Below are 12,251 nucleotides of genomic sequence, written 5' to 3'. Positions count from 1 at the left end.
TTTCTTAAGAGTCCTTCTGAAGAGTGTTGTATCAACTTGTCCTCTTTGAAAATCATTTTTAATTAAGAAATTACTTAGTCTATCATACCAAGCTCTGGGAGCTTGTTTCAAGCCATATAGTGATTTCTTAAGTTTATAAACATGGTCAGGATGCTTAAGATCCTCAAATCCAGGAGGTTGTTTAACATACACTTCTTCTTCAATGACACCATTAAGAAAAGCACTTTTGACATCCATTTGATATAATATTATGCCATGATTAATTGCGTAGGATAGAAGTAACCTGATTGCTTCAAATCTTGCAACTGGAGCAAATGTTTCAGTGTAATCAATGCCTTCTTGTTGGCTGTAGCCTTGAGCAACAAGTCTGGCTTTGTTTCTGGTTACTTCTCCTTGTTCATTCAGCTTGTTTCTGAATACCCATTTTGTTCCAATAATGTTCTTCTGAAAAGGTTTGGGTACCAGATCCCACACATCATTCCTTTGGAATTGATTTAGCTCTTCTTGCATAGCTAATATCCATCCATCATCTGAGAGAGCTTCTTCAACAGTTTTAGGCTCAATTATTGAAAGCAATCCTATTAATGACTCTTCTTGTCTGAAATGTGATCTTGTTCTTCTAGGACTATCTTTGCTTCCAATGATTAGCTCCTCAGGATGTGAAGATTTGTGCTTGAATTTAGGTTGAATAACCTGCTGAGTGTTATCTTGAAAATCCTCAGAAGCACTTTCATTCTGTACTATTGGACTAGGTTCTGCTTCTGAATTAGACTCAGCTTCTGGAGTGATTTCAGCTTCTGGACTAGATTCAACTTCTGTATACTTTTCAGAATCAGAAGGTTGATCAGATTCTGATGCATCTTCAGAATCAGTTGTACCTGCATTACTTTCACTTTGCTCTGGAGTTTTACTTCCAGGCTCTCTATCATCAAATTTTACATGCATAGATTCTTCAACACAATGTGTTTCTGAATTATACACTCTGTACGCCTTTGACCTTTCAGAGTAACCTAAAAAGATTCCTCTTTGAGCCTTGGCATCAAATTTCTTCAGATAGTCTTTAGTGATTAAGATGTAACAAGTACATCCAAACTGATGAAAGTAAGAGATATTGGGTCTTCTTCCTTTAAAGAGTTCATATGCTGTTTTCTCCAACATAGGTCTGATATAGATCCTATTTTGAATATAACATGAAGTATTAACTGCTTCTGCCCAGAAATGTTTAGCTAAGTTGTTTTCATGGATCATGGTTCTGGCCATTTCTTGTAAGGTTCTGTTCTTTCTCTCTACAACCCCATTTTGTTGTGGAGTTCTAGGAGAAGAAAATTCATGGAGAATCCCATGTTTTTCACAAAAAAGTTCAAATGGCTCATTTTCAAATTCTCCACCATGATCACTTCTGACTTTCAAAATTTTCAATTCTTTTTCAGATTGTATTTGAGTGCAGAAGCTGCTAAACACTTCACATGCATAGTCTTTACTTTTAATGAATTTTACCCAAGTCCATCTGCTGTAATCATCAACAATGACTAATCCATATTTACTTCCATATAAAGATGCAGTGTTAACTGGACCAAAAAGATCAATATGGAGTAATTCTAAGGGTCTGGAGGTTGATACAATGTCTTTAGATTTGAAAGAACTTTTCACAATTTTCCCTTTCTGACATGCACCACAAAGTGCATCTGAATGATAATCAATGTTAGGCAATCCTTTGACCAGTTGTAACTTGCTAATTTTAGAAATTAATCTCCAATTAGCATGTCCCAACCTTTTATGCCATACCCATTTTTTATCATTCATTGACAGAAGGCAAACTACCTTCTGATCAGCCAGATCAGAGAAATTTATTTTATAGACATTCTCAACTCTCTTTCCCTTGAATGTAATGGATTTGTCATCCTTGTTGACTAGTGTGCAGTTGGTCTTACTGAACATTACATCATACCCATTGTCACAAAATTGACTAATGCTCAATAGGTTATGCTTCAGACCATCTACTAGCCACACATTATTAATTGAGATGGAGGAATTACCAATAGTACATGTACCAATGATCTTTCCAGTTTGGTTGCCACCAAACTTCACTTCTCCTCCATCTTTCATTGTAAGGGTAAGGAACAAAGCTTTCTCTCCAGTCATGTGCCTTGAACATCCGCTGTCTAGGTACCATGACCTTTGTTTCTCTCTTGCCCTTAGGCACACCTGCATTTTTAGCCAATTCAGATTTAGGTACCCATATCTTCATGGGTCCTTTTGGGTTAGTTTTGGAGGTTTTACTTTTCCTCCCTTGTACCTTAGGGTGAATGCTGAGGGGCTTCTGATCATTCAATACTTTAGGTTTGACACCTTTTGGTATTGTTTTCTCAGAAGCAGTAGCTGCTTTGTTCTTCTGATCCTTTTGTTTTGGGATTTTAGATTCTGGTTTAATCAGATTCTGATGAACAGGTTCTGATCTTTTCAGAATTTTAATCTTTTGACTCTTAGGATCAGATTTTGTCATAACCTTGAACTTAAGGTTTTCTGGCTTTGATGTGATCTTAGCCTGTGAACCAGAAGCTTCAGGTTTTGACTGAACAGCAGTTACAGCATTCGTACCTTCAGGCACAAAGGTGGATTTCAATCCATCCTTGATACAATCACAGTAGCTCTTGAGACTGTAGTCTTTGGATTTCTCCTCAGAATATCCAATCCCTTTGCCTTTGTTCTTGTATGTGCTGTAGATCATAGAAGCAACTTTGCTTCTGTCTATTCCAGCCATAATAAAATCATCCAAGGCAATCTCATGTTTATTGCCTGAACCTTTATCACATTTTTCTTGTAGCTTCTGACAAAGACTCTTGAGTCTATCTTCATATGTTGTTGATATGAGGTTAAACCCTTTGAGTTCTTCTTCAGAAGTTTTCAGTTCCAATAGAGTTGTCTTTTGTTGTTTCATCAAATCAACATATTTTTCTTTTAAATCTGTCAACTCATTGGTTATGTGTTCAAACAGTGATAAAAGTTCTTTTAGAGAATCAACAAGTTCTTGTCTAGGGATTTTGGAATATACCTCATTTTCATCTTCTGAATCTGATTCAGCTTCTGATACTGCTTCTGATGATATTGTTGCCACTAACCCCATGGCTGCCTTAGCATCATCATCAGCTTCTTCTTTATCAGAACCAGATTCACTATCCAAATCTTCCCAGGTCGCCATCAAGCTCTTTTTGATTTGCTTTCTGAATTTACTGGAGCTGAAGCTTGATTTCTTGGATTTGCCTTTAAACTTCTCCTTCTGAAGATCAGGGCAATCAGCAATGAAATGACCAGGCTTCTTACAATTGAAGCATCCCTTCTGATCTTCTTTCTTGGAGTTCTTGTAGCTACCTCTCTTGCTCAAAAATTTCTTCTGCTTCCTTGCCAGATACTCAAGCTTGTTGGACAGCATAGCCATCTTTACAGATTGATCTTCATCAGAATCTCCATCAGGTGATTCTTCTTCAGATTCACTGGCTTTGTAGGCTTTGGAAGATTTTGAAGTCTTTCCTTTAGATGGTAGAGCAATGGATTTACTCTTCTTAGAGGTTTCATGCTCATTTAAACTCATTTCATGCACTTTGAGTGAGCTAACAAGATCTTCAACACTTAAAGTATTTAGATCCTTAGCTTCCTCAATAGCAGTTACTTTGGGTCTCCATCTTGAAGGTAAGCTTCTCAAAATCTTACTAACATGATCAGAAGCAACATAGCTTTTCTTCAGTATTTGCAATCCAGAAACTAAAGTTTGAAATCTTGAGTACATTTCTTCTATACTCTCATCATCCTTCATTCTGAAAAGTTCATACTGATGAACTAGCATCAAAGCTTTAGCCTTGTTATCATGGTTTTTGGGTGCCAAGCCATTAATTGGACTTGAACCTTTCGACCGTTGATATCTCTCTTTTTTCTTGGGAAGGGTAAAAGGAGAAAAACCCTTAAAGAGTTCTAGATTCGGGGGTCGTTTTCGCTACGGGAAGGTGTTAGGCACCCGGAGCGATTATGGTATTCCATAAGAACCGCTCTCCTAAGTTTATTTCTACGCTTTAGTTTTATTGCTTATTTGTAAAAAAGAAAGTGTGATTAGTTAAGAATGGGGGCGAGAAGAAGTAGAATTTGATTTTTATTTCGGCTTGGATGAGTTTTGACTCATTGCCTACGTACCGTTTTACGGGATCAAAACCGGCGTAGTTCTTGCTAAAAAGACTTGTTTTTTTTTTTGTTTTAATTGTTTGATTTTTAGTTTTGAAAAAATGGTTTTGAAGAAGGAGATTGGGAGGCTTCATGAGCATTGGATTTAGCAAAAAAAGTGAGGTTCGATTAGTGATTAAAAAGAAAGTCTAAATGATTAAGATGAATTGAATTTTTCTTAAGAAAAAAGAAAGGAAAAGAAATGAAGTGTTGACTTCATATTTATTATGAAAATTTTTGAAGTGAAGTTCAATTGTTTTTTTTTTGAAAAAAAAAATGGATTTTCTCTAAGTGTTTAAAACCTAAGCATTCACCTAACCATACAATCCTATGCATACATCTAAGGTGAGTGTATGCGTGTCGGTGCGTCATAGTGTCCATAGTCCATATTACAAAAATTGCCTAAATACATTCTATGGCCCCTTTGCCAAGCTACAAACCAATGATAACAAATTACATCACCAAATGAATTGAAACTTGCAAAAATATAAATGCTAGGCTAAAGAAAGTGGAGGAGGTGGTGAAATGCTATGAAATGTATGGCACATGAGATGAAATGGTTAGTAATCATAAAGCACAAAATAGTAGGAAGTAATTAAAAGGAAATGCATAAAGATGGCAAAGAAAAAGTAATAAAGTGGTAATAAACCTAAAAAAAACATTTGGTATGATACCTAAAGATGCTAGTGACCCATAATTATCACATCATGGCAATTTAGAAAGAAATTTTGTTTCAAGCCATGACATGCAATTAATAGAGACATGTGCATGCAAAATATCACACCAAGTCCATAAAGAAATTTACCACTTTATTCCTAAAAATAAACACTTATTGCTTGTAAAACAAGAAATCCATAAAATCAGATCCAAACACAATGAAAATAAGCACATTTCCAGAGGCATATTCATCACCATATTAGGCATCTTTCATTCATATCATAATATCAAAATGTCAAGAACAAAACATAGCAAAATGCATATCAAAAGTGTAAAAACACATGGAGTTAGTTCACACCATTTTAACACATTTTTTTTGCAAGAAACAACATAGAAATGCCAAAAATACATCAAGAAACAGCTAGGAATTTTTTTTTAGGAATTTTTGTAAAAAATGTAAGCAAGCAACAGGTTCAGATAGCAAGAAAGGCAGTGCAAATAGCAAGAAAAACCAAAAAAACGTAGAAAAGCAAAGAAAAGAGGCCCAGGCCCAAAGCCAAGGGATCCGGATCTCACAGGAACGCTCAGGGATCGTTGGATTGATCCAAGATCCCAAACCCTAGATCTAAAGGCTCACAACGCATGGGATTGGACCGGTCTTGAACCGGTCCGGTCTAGCACTCTATATAAAACCCTAGCGCGCCGGTTTTTTCATTTCGTATTCTTCTTTCTCTCTCTAACCCCTCTCTCTTCTCTCATCTCTCTCTAAACCCTCACCGCCGGTGAGGATGAAGCTACGGCGGAGACCTTGAAGGTCCGCCGGAAACTTCATCTTCTCCGGCGAGACCTAGCAGTTTCCGGTGAAAAATTTCCAGAACTCAAATATTTTTGCATCTTTTGATTCGTCCTTTAACCCTAAACACGAATCTAGCAAGAAATTTCTCAAATACAGCTTGAAATGATGTAGATCTGAAAAACTTTGTACGGTTTTGAAATTGATTTTTTTGATCTTTTTGAACGAAAACGTTTGGATCTTTAAGAATCTACATCGTTTCGTTATTCATTGCTTTTCTGGTACTTGTTCTTGCTTTCAAAACTTTGATCCTCACGGATCTAGGTTTTGGTGTTTACGGTTATAGTTTTCTTTGAATTCTGGAGATTTTTGATATGCTTGCTCGCGTGATTTTTACAGGTTTAACCGTGATATTTACTTTTGAAAAGAGATTCTGAGTTTTACCTGAAGTTTTTGATTGGAGATTTTGTGAGATTCTTCGGAAAACTTGATTCTGTTCTTGCTGTTTTTGATTCTTTTGCTTGTTCTTTGGACCGAAAATAAATCGGTGATTCACCGGTTCTGTTTCTTCATCTTCTTCGCCGGTTTAGAACTTCGCTTCTTTCTCTCTTCTTCTTCCTCTGTGATCAACGCTTGAGCTTGCTTCAATGCGAGCTCGCGTTTTGAATTGCAGAGAAATGATCAATTCGATGATGAAGATTCCACAGAATCTCTGAGGATTGATCCGAAAATTGTTGATTCTGATGAACTTTTTGAGTTTCTGGAAAACGGTTAGGGTTTTTGTTCTTGGTGTTCTTGAGAAATTTTGAGATTTTGATCTGTAACTGAAGGGAGAGAGAGTGTGATTTCTGTTTGTGATGTGGCGTGTAATTAATGGCCTTGAGTGGCACTGTGCACTATTTATAATCTGACATGTGTACTTGAGATCCAATGAAAATGTGACACCTGGATTTGTATGGAAATGGCACGGCTTGGACCTGAAAAATGAACTTTGGACTTTTCTGCAAAAATAAGAACTTGAGGACTAAACTGCAATTGACAAAAAGGACTGAAATGAAAATTGGAAAAGAAACTGGACTGAACTGCAATTTTGGAACTCTTTGAGGACCAAAAATGCAAAAATAATAAAACAATAAAAATAAAAAATAAAATTGGTAATTTGACTAAACGTAAAGCGAAACACAAATAAAATTGACAAAACGGACTAAAACGAACCAATGGCCTAAATGAGGTACTTCAAAGTAACCTCCCCATGCCAAAATTTTATGTGAAATGACCAAAATGCCCCTAGGGTTAAAAATGACCTAAACAGAATCAAATTAACTCGACACTGACTCAGATGCAAGTTTGAAATGAACTTAACAAGGTTTACTGATGAAATGTAAAAAAAACAATCTGAAAAGACTCAGAGACAGTCACAAGGATGAAAATGGGTCCCACTGCAGGAAATGACCAAAATACCCTTCTGTATGACTTTTTGCAAATTTTGAAATAAACTGTAGAAAAAGCAATGTAATGATTCAGAGACACTTTTGAATGACTTACAAGACAAGTAAAGACATTTCGAAAGGTTTTATGCAAGAAAAACATAGGTAAAATTGTGATTGAAAAAACTACGAGGCAGAGACAATTTGAACTGTGCAGTTGAAATTTGATAGTTGACAAAGTTTGAAATGAAATTGGGCCCAGTATTTTTAGGTCCAAAAACAGGGTATAACAAGCCTCTTTCACCTTCTTGCTGCCTTCAAAGTTTGCACATAGTGAAGCAAATATAGCCTTAGCAGTAGATTTGTCACTCATCTTCATGTATTCGGTGCGAGGTATAGAAGCCACAATGATTCCTCTTATCTTGTGGTGTTTCTTATAAAGCTTCTTCTGAGCAGGAGTATGTATTCTTCTGTCTATAGCAGCTCCTTCTTCATCCAAATCCAGATCATCAACTCCATCTTCCAGTATGTCCCATAACTCTTCATCCAATCCCATGATAAAGCTGTACATATTTGTTTTCCACCATGAAAACTCTTCTGGATCTCCATTAAACTTTGGAGCTTTTCCAGAGTCTGTTTTCTTGTCAGCAGTATCATAGTCATGCTTGACACTTGTGTATTTTGTAGTAACTGATTCCTCATCTCCAGACATGTTTTTCTAATAGATCTTGAACTGTAACACGGTTAAGTGCTGTGATAACAGAGCAAGCTCTGATACCAATTGAAGGTGAAAAACACAAGAAGGGGGGGGGGGGGGGGGTTGAATTGTGTTTTCTTTTTCTCTTAAAAAAAAACTTCTTCTGATAAAACTTCAGAAGCAGTTTGATTGCTTCTGATGAAATGATCAGAGTCAGATTGCAGCGGAAAAGAACAGAGCAGAGAAAAGAAAGACAACGACACAAGCAGTTATCCTGGTTCCTTCCACAACACGGAAGTAGTCCAGTCCCCCTTGCACTTCCAAGGAGATTTCACTATAATCACAAAGATTACAACTGCTCAATACTTTCTAAGTATGAGACTTCACAAAAATGCTCAAGCACACACGCAAGAGTCTTCCAATGCTCAAGCACTAAGCAAGAGACTTCTAATGCTCAAGCACGCAGGCAAGAGACTTCTAATCAAACAAAAATACAGAGAATTGAGTTTGAGTTGAACACTTGATATACAATCAGTGGTGTTCACAATACAATACAGTAAAGACTCTAGACTTTGAATTTCTAAGATGTATCAAATCAGTGCAGAAATTCAGTGTGCTTTGTAGAATCAAATTGACAGAGTTTTGGCGCTTTTGAACTTATGTATCTCTCTCTTCAATCTTCAAGTCTTCACACCTTTATATAGAGGCGTGAAAGAGACGTTGAGATAATCAGCACGTCTAAAGAGTCGTTTGAAATCCTTTGATTATCCACCAGTAATCCTTTGCCTGATTTGGGTGTACTCCTTTGAAGAATAAACTTCAAATTCATTCCCATCTTGAACGTACAAATTCTGCAGGCATGGCTGTTGTTTTGTCTTGTAGCGTAGACAGAAAACAGAGTAGTGGAGGTAGTGGTTGTACACTTGTACTTTGTCAACTCTATTAACGAGAGACAAGTGCTCAGTGCTATCCATATATCCGTTGATACCTCCCTTTCAATTCTTCGTTCTTCTTGGATAAGACTGAATTGAGAATCAGCTACTTTGAATCTTCAGTTTGATTAAAGGATCAAACGTAGCTTCTGGTGAAGATATTGCTTCTGATGTCCTTCTGCTTCTGATGACGTCATTACTTCAGAAGCACTTCAGCTTCAGGAGCAGTTTTCTTCAGATGCTCAGAATTTCTTTTTCTTTCCATTGTTCTTCCAAGACCTATTGAAATAACTTGAGTAGCCTTTGGTCCTGTACACTTGAACAATTATTAGTAATAACCAATTGACAATTTTTAATACCTTGTTATCATCAAAACTTAATAAGGTTCATTGTGAAACACATTTTGTTCCAACAATCTCCCCCTTTTTGATGATGACAAACAATAGTATTTAAAATATTCAATTGTTGTTGATCTAATTAATAAGTTGACCACTGGGATAGAGGTTTGTAAGCTCCCCCTGAGTCTAATAGATCTTTAAGGTGAGGTTTGTAAGCTCCCCCTGAGTTCTATTCTTATTAATTAAATTTCAATAAAATACTCATAAAAATAATATCATAAGTATTTAAAAAAGTTTAGAAGTGGTTATAGTGGGGCTCAGTGCCTTAAAATACTATCCATTTACCCCCCCTTTTGTCATTAACAAAAAGAATAAAAACAAAAGAAAGAGTATCAGAGCAATAAACATATAACCTTTAAAATACAGTATATCAGAGCACACAACATTAAAAACAGTAAATATCAACAAGTTAAAGCTTGTAAAACATATTGAAGGTGAAAAGCACAAGATCCAGAAACAATGATAATATATATATATATAGAAAAGTTAAGATACAAATGCAATGCAACTAAAGTACTTAGAACAAAGATTAAAACAAGCAAAAAAAAATGGGTGTGCAACTAAGGTTGGGCTTGCTTGTACATCTGTTCCAAAAGATACTTAATTTGCTCATCATTCTTCTTAAGCAGCTCATCCTTTTCTCTCATTCTTCTTTTATACCCAGCATGAATTCTTGCAGCCCTTGTGATGTACTCTTCTTCTTGATAGAAAGGAGTGATGTCCAGCAGAGGCACATAATTCAGCTCTTTCACTTTAGCTGCTTCATGCATATCATCCAACATCTTTTGCAGCATGGCAGAGTGAGATGAGACACACTTAGTGCTTAGCTGATCCAGCAGCTCATCAAAACTCTTTTTCAGATCCATCCACTGATCAAGATAGTGAATAGGAGGTACAGGAACTGTTCTGCGAAGAATCAGTGTCTGAATCTCATCACTAAGCTTGATTAACTGTTCATCTATATACTCAGATTCAAGGATAGAGTCAGGGATGGTTGAAGGTTCAGATTCAGTAACATTGTTCTCCTCTAACAAAACCTTCATATTTAGTGCTTTAGGCGGATCTCCCTCTACATGAGCCAATAACATGGCATGGGAGACCCTATAGAACTAGAAAATTTAACTCGCAACAGTTTGCCAACATATCTCTATAAATAGACTTTACATGTCTTCAGGTACAACATACAAATAGTAATCTTTAAATGCATGGTCCATCTGAAAGACATTTAACTCTGATGCGACGGAGGCTGGAGGCTAAGGATGCTCTAAATGCGTCCATAGTGCCTCAACACATGCTATGCAACCTCACTTTATCCATTCAGAGTACCAACAATGTCATCGAACGGATGCGTCTAACGATGGTTAACATAGGGGCAGAATGTACCATCATCCACCTCTATACAATCGAAGAAGGTCTTATAGTTATACGGTGAGTTAAGGCCCTTGCCAAGAATGAATCGGACTATGTGTGGCTTGGCCTCACTATAGATGAGGTCGGTTATAAAGGGGCATATCTCAGTTAAATGCTCTATAATCCAAGGCTGAAAAAAACATTACAAACACATATTAAATTACAAACATCGTAAATGTTACAAAAAATATATATTACATGCAATAGGGGCATGTATCCAGCCAACCGCGTTATATGGAGCTTAGTCATCTCGGCCAAGTAGTAGTAGAGGTAGGCTAGAGCCACATCACCCCCAACACCATTGATTATTCGTAGTGAGGTCTCATAAGTACTCTAGAAACAACGCAATGACGCATTGCTGACCCGTGTCTGTAGATATGGTGCATCCAACCAAGTAAAGTGAGTAAGCTCATATACACCTAGTCTTATGTTCCATCCCTTGTTCACTATCGAGCTACAAGGTTTTCGTGTGATGATCATCAAAGATTCTAAGAAGCCAACTAAAGGTTACGTGAAAACCTTTTAGTTTGTCATAATCATTATAACATTAAGAAACACATCAATGTCTTCTTTGCTTATTGGCGCTCGATGGTTTATCAACCTACATAGATAATCAAGTGCAAAAGGCATGACACATCATCGAGTGTGATGGTCAAATCACCAATGGGCAAGTGAAAGTCGCTAGTCTCTTAATATCACCGCTTTGTGAACACTTAACGCATGGGTAAATTAATCTGACTAAATGGGGAGTGAAGAAGCAGATAAAGACCAAAAACATCTACTACATCCCTAAACCATCTTAGATGTTTAGACAACTTACCCATGCCGACTATCCTCTTCACATTGTTGATACATTTGAGTGATTTTGCACGTCCCGAAAAAAAAAAAGCAAAATGGAAACGTAGATACAATCACATTTTACCATATAAATATTTGAAGTGATGCCCCAACAACTCATCCCAGGAGAGATGGCATGAAAAAACATTTAATTAATGTTATTTTGTCTATAACCATTACTCTTTTTGTAGCTCTTACATGAAGACACTTCACATTTCTCTTCACATATTATACCTTTTCATTTTATTTCCATCTCTTTTTCTCTTTTTTTGGGTAGTGTGCGAGGTTCGAACCTCAGACTTTGCATATATTATGCACTGCCCCTACCAACCGAGTTAAGCTTACGATGACTTCATCTCTCTTTCTATCACATCACAAACATATCACATTTATTACATTATTCTTTATGTTTCTTTCTCTCTCATTATGTTGTGTCGGGTGGATGTACGAGAGTCCATAAATCATCTCTGAAGTTGTTAACTAAAAGACAGTATTAAAACTTAATCCATTATTTTTTTCCCAAATAGTTTAATGATCAGAATTTAACTTTTTAAGATGAATAAGCGATAGATTAGTGGTTCGAACCATAACTCATGCATACTAAGTAATATTTTCACCAACTAATTTATCGTCACAAGGCTTAATCAAATTTATTTTTTTATATTATTTTGTCTAATAATTTACTGGTAGAAATTTATCTTTTTAAAATGAATAAATTAGATGTTTGTAGTTCGAATCTCAACCTTAATATATTATACAATATCCTGTCAATTCGGTTAAACTCACACAACCTATTTTATTGAAGTGAAGCTTAACTAAGTTTTTTTTTTTTTTTTTTTTTTTTTTTCGGGAAAGCTTAACTAAGTTATAGGAGGAGGAGTGGCGTTCTCA

The sequence above is a fragment of the Medicago truncatula genome, chromosome 2, assembly GCF_003473485.1.
Source record: "Medicago truncatula cultivar Jemalong A17 chromosome 2, MtrunA17r5.0-ANR, whole genome shotgun sequence".
Taxonomy (NCBI): domain Eukaryota; kingdom Viridiplantae; phylum Streptophyta; class Magnoliopsida; order Fabales; family Fabaceae; genus Medicago; species Medicago truncatula.
Note: the sequence above shows the minus strand (reverse complement) of the source record.